This window comes from Amblyraja radiata, chromosome 27 (genome assembly GCF_010909765.2).
Source record: "Amblyraja radiata isolate CabotCenter1 chromosome 27, sAmbRad1.1.pri, whole genome shotgun sequence".
Taxonomy (NCBI): Eukaryota; Metazoa; Chordata; class Chondrichthyes; order Rajiformes; family Rajidae; genus Amblyraja; species Amblyraja radiata.
In genome coordinates this window covers 33186360-33206668 of record NC_045982.1, presented here as the reverse complement: position 1 = coordinate 33206668, position 20309 = coordinate 33186360, and positions in this window count along the sequence as shown.

The window sequence follows — 20309 nt, the reverse complement described above, 5'->3', positions numbered from 1 at the left end:
TGCACTTTTGTAATTTTACGACTGTTGTTTAGTTTAGACATACTGCGCGGAAACAGGCCCTTCGGCCCACTGAGTCGGCGCCGACCAACGATCCCTGCAAAATAACACTATCCTACATACTAGGGACAATGTACATTTATACCAAGCCCATTAACCTACAAACCTGTACGTCTTTGGTGTGTGTAGGAACCTGAAGATCTTGGAGGAAAATCACGCGGTCACGGGGAGAACGTACAAACTCCGTACAGATAGCACCCGTAGTCAGGTTCGAACCCGGGTCTCCGGCGCTGTAAGTGCTGTAAGGCAGCAACTCTACCATTGTGCCACTGTGCTGTTGCTTGTCTCTGATGTGAGCTTCACATTTTAGCTCCAGATTGATTGAATCATTGGATTCTGAAGACAAGGTTGCTACAGTGATAGTTGAACTCATGCCCCTGGATCAACAGTCCAGAATGCTGAAATGAAGGCAAGCAACTTAATCACTGCATTAAAGAATTAGAGCTTAGTAAACCAATCAATACCTGAACTGCTCTTGGTTACTTTAGTGGAGATATAGTGCGGAAACAATGTGATCACAGGGAGAACGTACAAACTCCGTGCAGACAGCACCCGTAGTCAGGATCAAACCCTGGTCTCTGACGCTGTAAGGCAGTAGCACTACCACAATGCCACCGTGCCACCTTAGTTGGGTAAATCATTTTGAAATTAAATGATATTATTATTCCACTAATAATGCGTTCAGCGACACCAAGGAGAGAGAAGAAACCAAGTGCCAATGATGACTGAAAAACCTGCCCCAGAGGATACAATGCCCTTTCTCTCCAGCTAAGAACAGGCTATCACGTACTATTGATCACAACGCTCCTGTGACTGTTCCCTTCACTCACAACATAAATGAGCTTGCAATGGACATGTGACTTCAAATGTTTTTTTCTTAAACTGAAGGCAGATGCTCCTGGAATTAGGGGCAATCTCAACGTTTGATTTCCAGGCTCCATGATAAAGTTTTCTCTTGGTAAAATAAATCTGCCGTTTCCTTGCTATCCTTGCAAGGGTGGCACGGTGGCACAGCAGTAGAGCTGCTGCCTTACAGCGCTGGAGACCCGGGTTCAAACTACGAATGCTGTCTGTGTGGAGTTTCTGTTCTCCTTGTGACCTCCGTGGGTTTACTCCGATTGCTGTAGGTTTCTCTCACATTCTAAAGACGTACAGATTTGTAGGTTAATTGGATTGGTAAAATTGTAAATTGGCCCTAGTGTGTGTAGGATAGTGTATGTATGGGGATCGCTGGTTGGTGTGGACTCAGTGGGCTGAAGGGCCTGTTTTCATGCTGTATCTTTAAACTAAACTAAACTAAACTAGAATTTTCTTGGTGTAAGTGATATCTCTCAACAATTCAGAGCTAACAACAGAACATTCTTTGTTACAGGTACACAAAATTGCTGGAGGAACTCAGCGGGTGCAGCAGCATCTATGGAGCGAAGGAAATAGGCGACGTTTCGGGCCGAAACCCTTCTTACAGATAGTTTTTCTGAAATTGGTCTGGTGCAACATTGTGTAAGTAGCAATGTTACAAAATTTTGAGCTTTTAAAAATCATGTCTGCAATTTATCCCATCAGATAAAGCATAAAAAGAAGTTTAATTTGACACCTAATTCACTTTCATATCTTCAGTATTAAAAAAGTTTTCATACTCTGAAATTAGCATCTTGTTCCCTCTTGCTTTTCCATTGACTTCTCAAAAGCTGTGATCGAGGACAGTCAAAAGCCCATAAATGTCTTAATAATTAAGAGAACTGAATGAATTTTTCAGTTATTATATATTGAAGCATTCTGAAACAAATATGAAACAATCTTATGTGTTTAAGAAGGAACTGCAGATGCTGGAAAATCGAAGGTACACAAAAATGCTGGAGAAACTCAGAGGGTGCAGCAGCATCTATGGAGCGAAGGAAATAGGCAAAGTTTCGGGCCGAAACCCTTCTTCAGACTGATGGGGGGTGGCGTGGAGGAGAAAGGAAAAAGGAGGAGGAGGAGGCCGAGCGCTGAGGGATGGGAGGAGACAGCCCAAGGGCTGGGGAAGGGGAGGAGACAGCTAGGGCTAACAAAATTGGGAGAATTCAATGTTCATGCCCGCAGGATACAGACTCCCCAAGCGGAATATGAGGTGCTGTCCCTCCAATTTCCGGTGTTGCTCGCTCTGGCCATGGAGGAGACCCAAGACAGAGAGGTCGGATGGGGAATGCGAGGGGGAGTTGAAGTGTTGAGCCACCGGGAGGTCTGCTTGGTTATTGCGGACCGAGCGGAGGTGTTCGGCGAAGCGATTGCCAAGCCTCCGCTTAGTCTCACCGATGTAGATCAGCTGACATCTAGAGCAGCGGATGCAATAGATGAGGTTGGAGGAGATACAGGTGAACCTTTGTCGCACCTGGAACGACTGCTTGGGTCCTTGAATGGAGTCGAGAGGGGAGGTAAAGGGACAAGTGTTGCATCTCTTGCGGTTGCAACGGAAAGTGCCCGGGGAGGGGGTGGTACGGGAGGGAATGGAAGAATTGACAAGGGAATTAAGGAGGGAGCGGTCTTTGCGGAAGGCAGACATAGGGGGATATGGGAAGATGTGGCGAGTGGTGAGGTCACGTTGGAGGTGACGAAACTGACGGAGGATTACTTGTTGTATGTGACAACTGGTAGGGTGAAAGGTGAGGACTAGGGGGACGCTGCCCATGTTGTGAGTGGGGGGATGGGGAGAGAGAGCAGTGTTGCGGGGTATGGAAGAGACCCTGGTGCGAGCCTCATCTATGGTGGAGATGGGGAACCCCTGTTCCCTGAAGAATGAGGACATTTCAGATGCCCTGGTGTGGAACGCCTCATCCTGGGAGCAGATGCGGCGTAGACTGAGGAATTGGGAGTAGGGGATGGAGTCCTTACAGGAAGCAGGGTGGGAAGAAGTGTAGTCCAGATAGCCATGGGAATCAGTAGGTTTATAGTGGATGTCGGTCAGAAGTCTATCACCTGCGATGGAGATAGTGAGGTCAAGGAATGGTAGGGAAGTGTCGGAAATGGTCCAGGTGTACTTGAGTGCCGGATGGAAGTTAGTGGTGAAGTGGATGAAGTCAGTCAGTTATGTGTGGGTGCAGGAGGTGGCACCAAAGCAATCATCGATATAACAGAGGTAGAGGTCAGGGATGGGGCCCTGGTACGTATTGAACAAGGATGAACATGAAACAATCTTACTTGGATGACCTGAAATTAAAGCATATAATTAGTTAGTTACCTAATTGTAGCTAATTACAAAATTCAATTACTAGATCAAAACATCAATCAATTTCTTAAGAAAAAGTTAACATTTTTAAATAGCCTAAGAGTCCAAATAACATTCACACAAGAATTCACAATATAACATGATTTTTAACTCTCATTGTCATTAATTTATAGGCCAAATGGAAGGATTTAGTGTTTAATTCCTGTAAATTAATGGCATTTAAATTATCTTGCGAGTGGGTTTTTGTGGAACGCAATCGATTGGAACGTTGCAGTTGCGGTGAATTTGAACCCCATATCGGCAGGAAAAACACTGCTGGTTCGTATGGTGCAAAAATCACATTTTCGCCAAGGAAAGTTTGATTAAAGTCATCCCAAGAAGCAAGTTTATATGTAAAATAAACAATTTACCCCGTGATTTGTCCCCTACTTGAGGTCCGTCACGTTGTAGGCGTTGACAGCATTAGAAGTAGCTTTTTATTTTAATCCAGCGATTAAATTGTCCCGCGATTTAAAAAAAAAACATATCGAGAACGGAAGTCCGGTTGAGTGTTCTGCAGCAGCTGGCAGCCCGAGGAAGTTTGCCTCCGACAGGCAGGAGAAAACGGCATTTTAATCCCCCCCCCCCAAAGGCGCCAAAGTCACGCACATGGCCAGTGGCAGAACTGTGGCAGTGGCAGTGCCGCGGAAGGTAAGTTTTGTAACATCGCTAGTATAAGGATAAAAAACAATGTATACTCAGTTTTTACAGGTGTACTTTCATATAAATGCCACTATGAAGCTGTTTGAAACATTAGAATCGGAGCTGACAATTTAGTGCATTAGGACCATGAAGTCTACTCTACATTCTATCATAGCTGATCTATCTCTCCCTCTCGACCCCATTCCCCTGCCTTCTCCCCATAACCCTTGACACCCTTACTAATCAAGAATATGTCAATCTCCACCTTAAAAATATCTATCAACATGGCCTCCACAGCCATCTGTGGCAATATATTCCACAGATTCGCCAGCCTCTGAGTAAAGAAATTCTTTCTCATCTCCTTTCTGAAGGAATGTTATTTTATTCGAAGGCTGTGGCCTCTGGTCCCATTAGTGGAAACATCCTCTCCACATTCACTCTATCCAGGCCTTTCACTATTCGGTAAGTTTCAATGAGGTACCACATCATCCTTTGGAGTTATAGATATAGTGCATGGAAACAGGCCCTCAGCCCTCTCTGAGTTCACACCTACCACCGATCTCCCATCCACATTAGTTCTACGTTATCCCACTTTCACATCCACTCCCTACACACTCGGGGCAATTTTACAGAGGATTTTTCCTATCTATGAAAAATAAAGGAGTTATTAGAGTTTAAAAAATGTTGAGATTCTCTCTTCTGAAAGCCACGTCCCATCCAGAAGGACTATAAAACCCGGAGGTGTTGAGTGCCTCAGTCAGTCTGCAAGATGGGGGAGCGAAAGGGTCACGTCTTTCAGTCTGAGCTGTGAATAACACTGAACACATGTCTACTAAACTGAGTGGTTTTACTGATCTGTCAGTGACCTTAATGTGGTTTGAAAATATAGTTTTGAAATGCTAAAGCTGTGTTGCCTTTGGTTTGGAGATGCTAAAGCTGTTGCTTTGGTTTGGAAATGCTAAAGCTCTGTTGCCTAATTAAAGTTGCCTTGCCTAATTAAAGTTGCCTTGCCTAATTAAAGTTGCCTTGCCTAATTAAAGTTGCCTTGCCTAATTAAAGTTGCCTTGCCTAATTAAGGTTGCTTTGCCGAATTAAAGTTGCCATGCCTAATTAAAGTTGTCTTGCCTCATTAAAGTTGCCTTGCCTTCTATATAATTAAAAGTCTAATCTTGACCACTTCCTGTTTGCGCTTTATATTGATTTTAGAAGAAACTCTAACACGTAAGGCTGTGATTTTTGGCCATCATACTCAGTCCCCCTTCGCTCATCAGGTGCCGAGGATTTTTCCCATCGATGAAAAATAAAAGAGTTATTAGTGTTTAAAAAATGTTGAGATTCTCCCTCCTGTCAATCACGCCATGAAGGCCACTCCCCTTCTGGTGGGTGGGGGGGAGGGACTATAAAACCCAGGAGTGTGGGCGTGGCTCAGTCTCTGCAAGCTGGAGGAGGGAGAGGTCACGACTCGCTGTCTTTAGTGGCCTTGCACCCTCCGCTCATCAGTTACAGAGGATTCTTCCCATCAATGAAAAATAAAAGTGTTATTAGTGTTTAAAAAATGTTGAGAATCTCTCTCCTGTCAATCACGCTATGAAGGCCACACCCCTTCCGTTGGGAGGGGGGAGGGATTATAAAACTCGGAAGTGTGGGTCACGAATCTGTCTGAGCTGTGAATCAACTGAACACACTGAATGTCTACTGAACTGTGAGTGTGGTGTTTATGTGGTGTTTTGTGTGGTTTATGGTGGTTTCACCCTGCTTGAAATGGTATGAAACTGCATTTGAATGTGGTGGCCTTGCACCCTGCATGAAATGGTATGAAACTGCATTTGAACTCGGTGGCCTTGCGCCCTGCATGAAATGGTATGAAACTGCACTTGAATTTGGTGGCCTTGCACCATGCTTGAAGTGGTATGAAACTGCACTTGAATTTGGTGGCCTTGCATCCTGCTTGAAATGGCATGAAACAGCACTAGCATTTGGTGGCCTTGCACCCTGCTTGAAGTGGCATGAAACTGCACTTGAGTTTGGTTGCCCTGCACCCTGCTTGAAGTAGTATGAAACTGCACTTGAATTTGGTGGCCCTGCGCCCTGCTTGAAGTGGTCAGAAACTGCACTTGAATTCGGAGGCCTTGCACCCTGCTTGAAGTGTTAAGAAACTGCACTTGAATTCAGTTTCCTTGCACCGTGCTTGAAGTGGTATGAAACGGCAATTGAATTTGGTGGCCTTGCACCCTGTTTGAAGTGGTAAGAAACTGCATTTGAATTTGGTGGCCTTGCACCCTGCTTGAAATGGAATTTCAAGAAATAGCCGTGTCAACAGCTAGCCCTCCAGCTGTGAGTGAGCTTTCAGCACATCAGGCTTGAGTGACTGAGTTGTTACCCCAAGAATCCATTAGGCCCACAATGTCTATACTAGCTCTCTGGAAACCAGAGATTAATATATCTAATATATATATATACTAGACTAAGTGGGACCCATAGGATCCCATGTTCACGCGGGAGGGCTGGTCCCCCAACACAATGTTCCTCCTCGCCACCACTTCCAATATTGCTGGCCGGTGGGGTGGGGGGCTTTATGGACCGCTAGTATGGGTGTTGTGGGCTGAAGGGACTGGTTTCCAGAGGACTAGTATGGACATTGTGGGCCGAATGGGTACTTGGGCTGGCAGCTCAGTCACTCAGGCCTGGTGGGCTGGCAGCTCAGTAACTCAGGACTGGTGGGCTGGCAGCTCAGAAACTGCCAGAAATTCTGCCCAAAACAGGTGAGAGGCTCTGTGAGAGACAAGGGGGAGAGGCTGGAGAATCCATTTTAGATTAAAAAGGAAATTAGGAGGAAAGTCTATCCTGGCCTGGATCTCACAGGGAGCAAATGAATGGATGGAGAAAAATACTGGGGTGAGGTTTAATACTTGCAGGGGGAATACTTACTGATGGGCCAAAGGGAATCATGGGCTAGTGCTGGCCTGATGGGTCGAAGGGGCTCTTTTAAAAAAAAATCTGAGTGAAAATCTGGACTGTTCCTGCTCTGGTATGATACTTTTGCGCCAAAATGCTCCCCCTGGGCTAATACGGGCATTTGAGGCAAAAGGGACTGGTTTCTCGGCTAATTGGGGCCTTGTGGGCAGAAATGAGTGGTTTCAGGCAGGCCAAACAACTCATTTCATTTCATTTCCAATTGCATTGCAGTTTCAAGACCAGGACAGGCCGAATAGCTTATTGCATTTTCATTTCAGTTCCATTGCCATTGCAGTTTCAAGCACAGGGCAGGCTCAAGCCAAACAGCTGATTGCATTTTCACTTCATTTCCATTGCCATTGCACTTTTAAGCACAGGGCAGGCCCAAGCCAAACAGGTCATTGCATTTTCACTTAATTTCCATTTCCATTGCAGTTTCAAGTACAGGGCAGGCCAAACAACTCATTTCATTTTCATTAAGGGCAACAAATCATTTATTCAGGTACATTGCATACTCAGAGTGTTCTGTAGTTTCCTAGCTCAGACAGAGAGTCATGACCTCTCCCTCACCATCTTGCAGACAGACTGAACCACGCCCACACATCTGGGTTTTATAGTCCCTCCCCCTCCCACCAGAAGGGGCATGGCCTTCATGGTGGTGATTGACAGGAGAGAGAATCTCAAGATCTTTTTAAACATTAATAAGTCTTTTATTTTTCATCGATGGGAAAAATCCTCGTGGCCTGCGCAGTGGAGGAGGTCTCTGAGTAAGATGGCCAAAAAATCACAGCCATATGTGGTAGCGTCTTTTTCGAAAACCAAAGCACAATGCAAACAGGAAGTGGTCAAGATGAGACATTTAATTATATATATATATATATCTCATATGTCCCAGATACACATACACACCCGTACACACACATGTTTACATATTCTGTATATGTGTAGGAAGGAACTGCTGGTTTATACCGAAGGGGCGCTGCAAGCCGGCAGCCCTGTCAGCAGCATGTTAGTCTTTTCAAATTTTTTTAGTTTGTTTTAATGTATATTTTTAATGTTTCTTTGTGTGTCTTGTGTGGGGGTGGTGTGGGGGAGTAAGGGGGAAACCGTTTTGGTCGCCTCCTCCACGGAGAGGCGACTTTTTCTATGTCGCCTCCCCCGTGGCCTAACAGCAAGGATCGGTGTGGCCTTTCCCGGAGACGTGCCCGTGGCTTCAGCAGCGGGCGCAGCGCGGACTCTCGGTGTGGAGTGGGTGAGCCCTCGCCGGGGCTCGCTGGAGGGGAGCGCTCCAGCGGTCTGCAGAGCTCCGGCCAGCGCGGCGTCCGCAGCCTGGGATCCCTCGTGGGGGACCCGGGGAGAAGAAGAAGCTCCGACTGCCGGCCCGCGGCCTACATCTACCGCGGGCACGGCGTGGACTTACCATCAGCAGCGGGGTCCCTCGCCGGGGATCCCTGGAGGGGAGCTTTGACGGCCGGCCCTGTGGTCTGCAGTGCTTCTGGCTGCGGCGTGAACTTTAAATCTCCGACCGCCGGCCTGCGGCCTACACCAACTTGAAGCCGCGGTCTCCGGTGGGGGAGGCACCGTTTCAGGACTTACCTGGACTTTTTACCTTGTCTGCACATCTGGGCGACGGCTGCAGAGGGTTGAGGTCCCGACCACGGGGGGAAATGGAGAATAGAGTAGGACTGGCCAATTTTTGTGCCTTCCACCACAGTGATGAATGCTGTGGTGGATGTTTATGTTAAATTTTTTGTGTGTTCTTTTTCATTGTACCGCTGCTGGCAAATGCATTTCACTTGCACTTTATGTGCAATGTGACGAATAAAACTGATTGATTGATAGATTGATTGATTGATTGATTGATTGATTGATTGATTGATTGATTGATTGATTGATTGATTGATTGATTGATTGATTGATTGATTGATTGATTGAGATAGACACAAAAAGCTGGAGTAACTCAGCGGGTCTAAGAGCATCTCTGGAGAAAAGGAATATGTAACGTTTCAGGTAGAGACCCTTCTTCAGTCTGAAGAAGGCTCTCAACCCGAAATGTCACCCATTCCTTTTCTCCAGAGATGCGGTCAGACCCGCTGAGTTACTCCAGCTTTTTGCATTTACATATTCTGTTGTGCTGCTGCATGTAAGAATGTCATTGTACTGTCTGGGACATATGACAATAAAACACTCTTGTTTAAATTTTCATGCCATAGGCTGTTCTCTATGAACTAACACTAGCCTTTGCTCAATATATTTCATAACTCTGTAAATGTTTCAAATTTCAGATGTGCGTTAATCGTCCTTTGCAGGGGCAAATTTAAACATCAACCGCAAGTTATGTGGGGTTGTGTTTCCGACCTTAATGTTCTGGCCTCGATTTTTAGTCATCTTCTTTCTTGTTTAGATTCACGATCAACACAAATAAGTTCTCACTCCCTAGCCTAATTATCTGCATCCACCGAATCCATTGATAATAATTCATAACAGTTTCTGCAGCACTCAAGCATCTGTGCACTTCCTGAGTAGAGTCAGGGAGTCATAGAGTGATACAGTGTGGAAGCAGGCCCATTTTGGCCCAATTTGCCCACACCGGCCAACATGTCCCATCTACGCTAGTCCCAACTTGCCCACATCGGCCAACATGTCCCAGCTACACTAGTCCCATCTGCCTGCGCTTGATCCATATCCCTCCAAACCTGCCCTATCCATGTACCTGTCTAACATTTTCTTAAACAATGGGATAGTCCCAGCCTCAACTACCTCCTCTGGCAGCTTGTTCCACACATCCACCACCCTGTGCATGAAAAAGTTATCCCTGAGACACCGATTAAATCTTTTCCCCTTCACCTTGAACCTATGTCCTCTGGTCCTCGATTCCCCTACACTGGGCAAGAGACTCTGTGCATCTATATTCCTCTCATGATTTTATACACATCTATAAGATCAGCCCTCAACCTCTTGCGCTCCAAGGAATAGAGACCCAACCTACTCAAGCTCTCCCTTTAGCTCATAGCCTCTAGTGCTAGCAACATCCTCGTACAGCAGCCTGAAAGAAAAACTCCCTGCTGCCATTAATATACATTATAAATTGTTGTACAAGGAGTCATGAGGCATAATTTCACTTCTATAATGTCCTCAAGCTATTAAAACTGCATAATTGTTTTGGATTCACTTATCTGTTCTTTGCCAACTGAAATACCTCTAATTATCCATTTAATGATAATTACAGGCAGTGTGGGATGTTATGTGTGTACTATATGTCATTAAAATTAATCTGGAAGACCTCAGCAGCTACTAAGATGAGCGAGCCTAATAATACTAAAATGGTAATAAATATTTATGTAGGTTTACGATCATTTTAGAAAGATAATACAGTGGCATATATATATATATATATATATAATTCTAGCATTCAATTGTACAACAATGAAGAAGGAGTCACCATGAAGTTAAAAGGGATAAAATATTGAATTAGATACCACCAGGCTTTTGTGTGCAACAGTGTTCGATTTCAATGAGATAACAATCACAAATGAAAACTCTGACACATTCACAAAGTCCATTATTTTTTTTTAGGTTCTGCTGGTAACATATGCAAGTATCTAAACACAAAGCACAAGTTTTCAATGATGTACAAGAATGACACGACTTTGCCCAATCTACAAGTGAAACCCCATTTCCCAACAATTAATGTACCAACCACATCTTTCAGTTGGATCTTTGCATGATAAACCTCCACTGACCTACAATGTGACTAGACACTTCCAATCCCCTCACCTACCACTAGTCCACTGCACCAAATACCTGGGTTCAATCCTCACCATGGGTGCTGTCTGTACAGTTTGTACGTTCTCCCTGTGACCGTGTGGGTGTTTTCCAGGTCCTCAGTTTCTTCCCACAATCCAGACGGACAGATTTTTTGGTTAATTGGCCTCTGTTAAATTGTAAATTGTCCCACGTTTGTAGGATAGTGTTAGTGTGCAGGGTAATCGCTGGTTGGTGTGAAATCCATGGCCAGAGATCCTGTTTCCGTGCTGTATCACTAAAGTCTAAACTCACTGATCTACAATGTGACTCGGCAGTTTCGACCCCTTCACCAACCACCAGTTCACTAACCTGCTGCCCATCCATCCTCTCTCACTCTCTCACCTGGTACTTTCCAATACGGCCATCTCCGTCAAAATCCCTCCCACCACCCACCAACATCCCTCCCATCCATCTCCCACTCAAAGCATCCCATCTCATCGTTTCTACAACTTTCATTTGACCAAGGCCCTTTAAGCCATAACCCAGCTATTTTCTCTCCCCGAAGGTGAAGCTCTCCTCTCATGGCAGGAGCATGCACTTATGTTAAGTTTCATCACTAAGAACAATATGTGACTATGTATTAAACGAGCTATCCTCCTTGGTACTATAATGTCGTGAGTTATGTATCCTATCAGATGCCGAGCAAGTCTCCGATGTCTCTAGGAAGGCAAAGCTTATCTTAGTGACCTCATGATCTACTGGTCCCTAGAGTTAGCCTAAGCATTCTTCCAAAATATTTACTTATTTTCCTAAGCAGGGTTTAAAACATTGTTGTGGAATGCAAGACAAACACATCACAGACTGATGATACCGGGAGCATTTTTGGAAGACTTCTCACCTTAATGGTGACTGAGAAGGAGGGAGAGGATGTTCAGACAGATGGGTTTATTGAATATAGTGCCAAATTCCATTGCAGGATATTGTGGCGGCTCCCAAGGATCGGGCAATCCAACTGTCAAACCCCTCGGCACGGCAATGGTCCAGTCCAGAGGCGGCCCTTAACCAGAGGGTTTAAAGGCAAGGGTTTGGGTGCCAACTTTCTCTTGTGGACTTCCCTACAACTGAGGAGAACATAAATAAAGGTGCCTCTCGAAATACCTGATTCCTCTCTTTCGTTTCGTGACCGACGCACCACATTGGTGACCCCGACGCTCCATTGTCGTCATGATGGAGAAAACCCGACCAACCAACTCACAGGACGACCCGGCCCTGTCTCTGGACGTGGTCTCTGTTAAATTGCCCACCTTCTGGACCACCCGGCCGCACATCTGGTTCCAGCAGGCGGAGGCCCAATTCAACCTGCGGGGCATCACAGTCGATGCCACCCGCTTCTATTACCTGTTGGGGCCCTCAGCCAGGACACGGTTGAAAAGGTCACAGACTTCCTCGCAGCCCCCCCCCCCGACCACCGATAAATACCTCGGCCTTAAGGAGCTCCTGCTCCAGATTTATGGGCTCAGCAGGATGGAGCGTGCTGCCAGGGTCCTTAATATGGAGGGCCTAGGCGACCGACGACCATCAAGCCTCCTGAAAGAGATGGTTGCGCTCTTGGATGGGCACACGCCGTGCCTGCTGTTTGAATATACTTACCTCCATCTGCTGCTAGCCTACATTCATCTGCAGCTCATGGATGCCTCCTTTGCCGACATCAGGGCCCTTGGTAGGCGCGCTGACGCGCTGTGGATGGCTCGCCCTGATGACGTCAATGCGCTGGCCGTCGGCAGACCGGAGACGGCGCGCCCGGATGACGTCAATGCGCTGGCCGTCGGCAGGTGCATTGATGACGTAACCCCGGCAGCTCCTGATTTCCTCCGATGGGGCGGGGGAGTTGTGGAAGGAGTGACAGCTCCATCCCGGATCCCGGAGGCCCACGAGATTGCCCCCCCCCGCGGCCATGTCGGGCACTGCACCTGCAGTCCAGCGCCAGCAACCTCCGAGTGCCACCAACGGGAGGCGCTGGTGCTACTACCATCAGCGCTGGGGTGCTGCAGCACGGCAATGCCGCCAGCCGTGCACGTTCCCGGGAAATGCCTGGGCCGGCTGCCAATAGTCCCCGCGGCAGCCGGCCAGATTCACCGCCTCTTCGCCTGGGATCGGCACTCCGGGACCCGCTTCCTCGTTGATACTGGAGCGGAGCAAAGCATCCTGCCCCCTTCGCTGACCAACATTCGTTCCAGTAAGCGGGGGCCCGTCCTCACCACGGCGAATGGCAGCCCCATCCGCACGTATGGAGCGCGCATGGTCCCGATCATGTTCGGCTCCTGCCATTTCTCGAGCGGTTCACCATTGTTGATGTCTCCCAGCCATTGCTCGGGGCCGACTTCCTCCGGGCGCATTCCCTCCTGGTGGACGTCAGGCGTCAGCTCTTGGTCAACGCCGCTACGATGGAGCCGATCACGCTGCGTTTGGATCAGCCTGTGGGACGCCCCCTGTCGTCCGTGGATTCCCGCTTTGCTCGAATCTTGGCCGCGTTCCCAGATATCCTGACTCCACAGTTTCAGTCATCGACCCCCAGCCACGGAGTGGTACACTTCATACAGACTACCGGCCCACCTATCCACGCACGAGCACGCCGACTGCCGCTGGATAAACTGCGCCTGGTACGGCAGGAATTCCGCATGATGGAGTCCTTGGGGATCGTCCACCCTTCAAGCAGCCCATGGGCGTCCCCACTCCACATGGTCCCTAAGGCAAGCGGGGGCTGGCGACCTTGCGGGGATTACCGGCGGCTGAATGCCGCAACAACCGCGGAGTGATACCCCGTACCCCACATACAGGACTTCACCGCCCATTTGGCTGGGGCTACAATATTCTCCAAAGTGGATCTGGTACGGGGTTATAACCAGATCCCGGTCCACCCGGAGGATGTACCCAAGACAGCGATCATCACGCCGTTCGGCCTGTATGAATTCACGCGGATGCCGTTTGGCCTCAAGAACGTTGCGCAGGTGTTTCAACGCCTAATGGACGGGGTGTGTCGTGACCTCGAGTTCGTGTTCGTTTACCTAGACGACATCCTGGTGGCCAGCCGCTTGCAGCTGGAGCACTGCGCCCACCTCCGGCAGCTCTGCCAGCAGCTCAACCTCGCCAAGTGCCGTTTTGGTGTAACTGAGGTCGACTTCCTCGGCCACCGCGTGACTGCTCAAGGCGCGGTTCCCCTGCCGGACAGGGTCGACGCCATCCGTCGGTTTCCCCGCCCAAGCACGGTGCGTGGCCTGCAGGAGTTCGTCAGCATGCTGGCATTTTACCATCATTTCGAGCCAACCGCGGCCCACATCATGCGGCCGCTGTATCAACTTCTGGCGGGTGGGCAGCACAAGAACGTCGAGTGGACCCACGAGGCAGTGGCAGCATTTGGCGGCGCGAAGGAGGTCCTTGCTCGGGCCGTACTGCTGGTGCACCCGCGGGAAGATGCCCCGACTGCTCTCACGGTTGATGCTTCGGAGTCGGCGGTTGGTGCCGTGCTGGAGCAACTGACGGACTGAGGTTGGCGGGCCCTGGCCTTCTTCAGCCGGCATCTCAACCATGCGCAGACCAAATACAGTGCTCCTGGCTCTGTACCTGGCAGTGCGCCACTTCCGTTACTTCCTGGAGGGCCGGCCGTTCACCGCCTACACAGACCACAAGCCCCTCACTTTCGCCCTGGCGAAGGTTTCTGACCCCTGGTCCGCATGACAGCAGCGGCAATTGGCATACATTTCTGAATATACCACATCCATCCGCTACGTCGATGGTAAAGAGAACCGGGTGGCCGACGCATTGTCCCGCCCCGCTATCGATGCCATATTTGAGGTGGCGCCCGGAATTGACTATTCTGCCCTGGTGGAGGCGCAGCTCACGGATCGTGATATGCCCGCCTACCGGACTGCCATCTCCGGTCTTCGCCTCGACGATGTCCCTCTTGGTCCTGGAGGGGCGACGAGCCTGTGACGAGCCTGTGCGATGTGTCGTCCGCTCAGCCGCGCCCCATCCGTCCCTGCAGCCTGGCACTGGAGGGTTTTTGAGGTTATCCATGGACTGTCTCACCCATCAATCCGGGCGACAACGGCACTAGTGGCCGCTCATTTCATGTGGCACGGTCTGCGCAAGCAGGTTGGCCATTGGGCTCGCACCTGCATTCCGTGCCAGACGGCGAAAATTCAGCGCCATGTCCGGGCGCCTCTCCGGGAGTTCGGTCTACCTCACCGGCGATTCGACCATCTCCACGTAGACATTGTAGGGCCTGTTCCGCCGTCCCGGGGCATCACCCACCTCCTCATGATGGTGGACCGCTTCACGCGGTGGCCGGAGGCCATATCGTTGGTCGATACTTCAATGGCTACGTGTGCTCGTGCGTTGTCCGCGCACTGGATTGCCCATTTTGGGGTGCCAGCGCACATCTCCTCAGACCGGGGGCCACAATTCACCTCCGAGCTGTGGTCAGCCATGGCTCGCTTGCTGGGGGTGCGGCTACACCACACCACGGCTTATCACCCGCAAGCTAACGGTCTGGTGGAGAGGTTCCACCGGCAGCTAAAGGCAGCACTGAAGGGCCGACTCTCCGGCCCGGACTGGATGGACGAGTTGCCGTGGGTCATGCTGGGCATTCGGACTGCTCCTAAAGAGGACTTGGCCTCATCATCAGCGGAGCTCGTGTACGGGTCGCCACTCACGGTACCCGGGGAGTTCGTGCTGTCGGCGCCGGGGCAGCAGGGAACACCCTCATCCACCTTAACGTGCCTTCGCGAGCGAGTTGGCAGGCTTGCACCCATCCCGACGTCCCGCCATGGGACATTTCGCCCACACGTGCCATCAGCCCTCCAGGACTGCCCCTACGTCTACCTGGGCCGTGATGCCCACTGGACGCCACTCCAGAGGCTGTACGAGGGCCCGTTCCGTGTGCTGGTACACGGGCAGTCGACCTTTGTGCTGGACATGGGGGGCCGGCCGGAGGCCGTGTCGATTAACCGGTTGAAGCCGGCACACCTGGACATTGACCAGCTGGTGCTGTTTGCCCAACCTCGGCCTCTAGGGCACCCCCCTTTACGGCTCCCTCCACCTGTCCCTCCACCTGTGCCCCCGCCAACCCCCCGGTCGGCAGACTTCCGCACGCGGTCCGGCCGGGTCATGCGCCCGCCGGTGCGTTTCGTGCCTCGGGTTCTGGGGGGGTCCTGTGGCGGCTCCCAAGGGTCGGGCCATCCTAACTGTTAAACCCTTCGGCATGGGAATGTTCCAGTCCAGAGGCGGCCCTTAACCAGAGGGTTTAAAGGCAAGGGTTTGGGTGCCATCTTTCTCTCGTGGACATCTCTACAACCGGGGAGAACATAAATAAAGGTGCCTCTTGAAATACCTGACTCCTCTCTTTTGTTTCGTGACCGACGCACCACAATATCTCCTTTTGAGGGTATCTCCAAGCAAGGTTTGAAATGCTGTGCTGCTAATTTAGCTGACAACTCCATTATAGCTGACATATTCTGTTTAACCCTCGGCATCAGGCAGTGACATTCTCCCATGTGACCATTCTATTCATACATCCCTTGCCTGACTATCATAAGACAACCCTCAAAGACCTCCTGTTGAACCCACCCTGCCACAGCCTTTCACCCAAATCCCCTAATGTATTCAATCCGACCTTCACCAACAATCACCAGGCCACCTTCCGCCCTGACCTCCTTCCAGAACACTTGACCCTTGGCGACAACCTTGGAATCCCTCCCATCCCTCCAAAGAACTTAGTTTACACAATGACCTTCTATTGTCACCACCTCCGGCATCGATCCCCATGGACTATCCATCCAGGATTGAAACTAAAACTCATAACTTAGGCACAAAAAGCTGGATTAACTCGCGGGACAGGCAGCATCTCTGGAGAAAAGGAATGGGTGAAGTTTCGGGTCACCACTCTTATTCAGACTAGTTAGGGATAAGGGAAATGAGAGGTACATACGATGATGTAGAGAGATGAAGAACAATGAATGAGAGATATGCAAAAAAGTACCAATGATAAAGGAAACATGCCATTTGTTTGCTGGGTGAAAACAAGAAGCTGGTGCGACTTAGGTAGGAGAGGGATAGAGAGAGAGGGAATGCTGGGTTACTTGAAGTTAGATAAATCAATAGTAATACCACTGGGCTGTAAGCTGCCTAAGCCAAATAACCATATAACCATATAACCATATAACCATATAACAATTACGGCACGGAAACAGGCCATCTCGGCCCTACAAGTCCGTGCCGAACAATTATTTTACCTTAGTCCCACCTGCCTGCACTCATACCATAACCCTCCATTCCCTTCTCATCCATATGCCTATCCAATTTATTATTAAATGATACCAACAAACCTGCCTCCACCACTTCCACTGGAAGCTCATTCCATACCGCTACCACTCCCAGAGTAAAGAAGTTCCTCCTCATGTTACCCCTAAACTTCTGTCCCTTAATTCTGAAGTCATGTCCTCTTGTTTGAATCTTCCCTATTCTCAAAGGGAAAAGCTTGTCCACATCAACTCTGTCTATCCCTCTCATCATTTTAAAGACCTCTATCAAGTCCCCCCTTAACCTTCTGCGCTCCAGAGAATAAAGACCTAACTTATTCAACCTTTCTCTGTAACTTAGTTGCTGAAACCCAGGCAACATTCTAGTAAATCTCCTCTGTACTCTCTCTATTTTGTTGACATCCTTCCTATAATTGGGCGACCAAAATTGTACACCATACTCCAGATTTGGTCTCACCAATGCCTTGTACAAATTTAACATTACATCCCAGCTTCTATACTCAATGCTCTGATTTATAAAGGCTAGCATACCTTATAATGGCTAGCATACTCATAACTTCCCTAGTTTGCAACTTCCTCAGTAGCAGAATAAACAAGGACAACGAGGCTTTGAGCAATTGGGCCTCTTATGCAGCCAAGGTTTCCAATATCCTGCCCGCGATCTTTCTTACCAATTATTGCAATGTGAAATAAAAATAGTAAATGTTACTACTGAGAAGATATCGTTCCATCAGGTAGAAGATACAAAAGTATAAAAACACATGCCATTTTCAGAAACAGCTTCTTCCCCACTATTATCGACCGCTCAATAAGCTAAGGGTGTAGTCCCGATCTCACAATCTACCTCACCAGACATTTGCAGTTTCTATCTGCACTTTCTCTGTAGCTGTGACACCACACGGCTGTAATACTATAATCTACGTTCTGGTATTTTTATCTTTTCATTGCCTGTTGTGCTTGTCTCTGAATTGATTGTACTCATTACAGTATGATTTCCCTGGAATGCATGCAAACCAATCGTTACACCGTATCTCAGCACAAGTGACAATAATAAACCAATATCAATATCAATTCCCAGCTCTGCCCACCACAGCAACCGCCTCCCCTCCTCTCTGGGGGGAATGACTGAAGAGCTCGAACCCCCTATGGATAGATCACATCTTTCCTGCTAATCCTGCACAAAGGTTTCTAATACATGTTTACAATATGCAAGAGCTCACTCCCTTCCATCTACTGCTACTGTGTAACTTCATAAGTTCTAGGTACATAGATATATAAATACATAGGCAATAGGTGCAGGAGTAGGCCATTCGGCCCTTCGAGCCAGCATTGCCATTCAATATGACCATAGCTGATCATCCACAATCAGTACCCCTTTCCTGCCTTCTCACCATATACATTGATTCCGCTAGCCCTAAGAGCTCTATCTAAATCTCTTTTGAATGCATCCAGTGAATCGGCCTCCACTGCCTTCTGAGAATGAGAATTCCACAGATTCACAACTCTCTGGGTGTAAATGTTTTTCTATAAGATCCCCTCTCATCTTTCTAAATTCTAGTGAATACAAGCCTAGTCGTCCCATTCTTTCATTATATGACAGTCCCGCCATCCCGGGAATTAACCTCGTGAACCTACGCTGCACTCCCTCAATAGTAAGAATGTCCTTCCTCAAATTAGGAGACCAAAACTGCACACAATACTCCAGATGTGGTCTCACCTGTACAACTACAGAAGAAACTATTTGCTCCTATACTCAAATCCTCTTGTTATAAAGGCCAACATGCCATTCGCTTTCTTCGCTGCCTGCTGTACCTGCATGCTTACTTTCAGTGACTGATGTACAAGGACCCCCAGGTCTCATTGCACTTCTCCTTTACCGTAACCTGACACCATTCAGATAATAATCTGCCTTCTTGTTCTTGCACCAAAGTGGATAACCTCACATTTATCCACATTATACTGCATCTGCCATGCATCTGCCCACTCACCCAACCTCTCCAAGTCACCCTGCATCCACATAGCACCCTCTTCACAGTTCATGCTGCCACCCAGCTTTTTGTCATCTGCAAATTTACTAATGTTACTTTTAATTCCTTCATCTAAATCATTAATATATATTGTAAATAGTTGCGGTCCCAGCACCGAGCCTTGTGGCACCACACTAGTCACTGCCTGCCATTCTGAAAGTGAATTCCTTCTTTGTTTCCTGTTTGCCAACCAATTTTCTATCCATGTCAATACCATGTGCTCTAATACCCCCAATACCATGTGCTCTAATTTTACCCACGGAGCACAATTAGGCCATTTGGCCCATAAAGTCTACTCCGCCATTCAATCATGGGTGATCTATCTTTCCCTCTCAACCTTATTCTCCTGCCTTCACCCCATAACCCCTGATACCCGTACTAATCAAGAATATGTCAAAATCCGCCTTTAAATATCCATTGACTTGGCCTCCACAGCCATCTGTGGCAATGAATTCCACAGATTCACCACCCTCTTGCCTAAAGAAATTCCTTCTCATCTTCTTTCAAAAGGATTCATAGTATTCATAGGGGATTAATAGTCCAGACTGACTTAGCAAAAATCAGCCAACATGGCTTGTAACCTTCTGTTTAGAAGTACAGGTCACTCATATTAGCTGTATGGTGTATTAAAATAACAAGAATGGGTCTTGCTTACATGTATGGTAGTAAATAAAACTGCTAGCACAGCTTGATTGATTAGTTGAAAAATACAACATGGAAATAAGCCTTTCAGCCCACTGATTCCACAATGACCATTGATCACCCATTCACACTAGTTCCATGTTATCCCACTTTCACATCCCTATTTCATATTCACCTGGGACAATTTACAGAGGGCCAATTAACCCACAAACTTGCATGTCTTTGGGATGTGGGAGGAAACCTGAGCACCTGGGGAAAACCAACATGGTCACAGGGAGAATGTGCAAGTTTCACACTGACAGCATCCGTGGAGAGGATCGAACCCGGGTCTCTGGCGCCGTGAGTCCGCAGCTCTACCACCTGCCCACTGTGCCATCGACTGTGGAAATCTTATAATTAAGCAGCACAAAATAATTACACTGCCTTTGTGGGAGCAATTGACAAACCTGAACTGACTGTCAGAATGCCGACTCGATGGGGAAGCTATTCAAAGAATAAAGGAAATATTCTGCCATTGAATTTGGCACGATGTTCAATAAAACCATCTGTCTGAAAATGTTCCCCCTCCCTCTATGTAAACATCAAGCAGAGAAGTCTTCCAAAAATGCTCCCATCATGCTGTGATGTGTGTGTCTTGTATTCCATCACCATGTTTACAGGACTGGAGAACTCATCTTC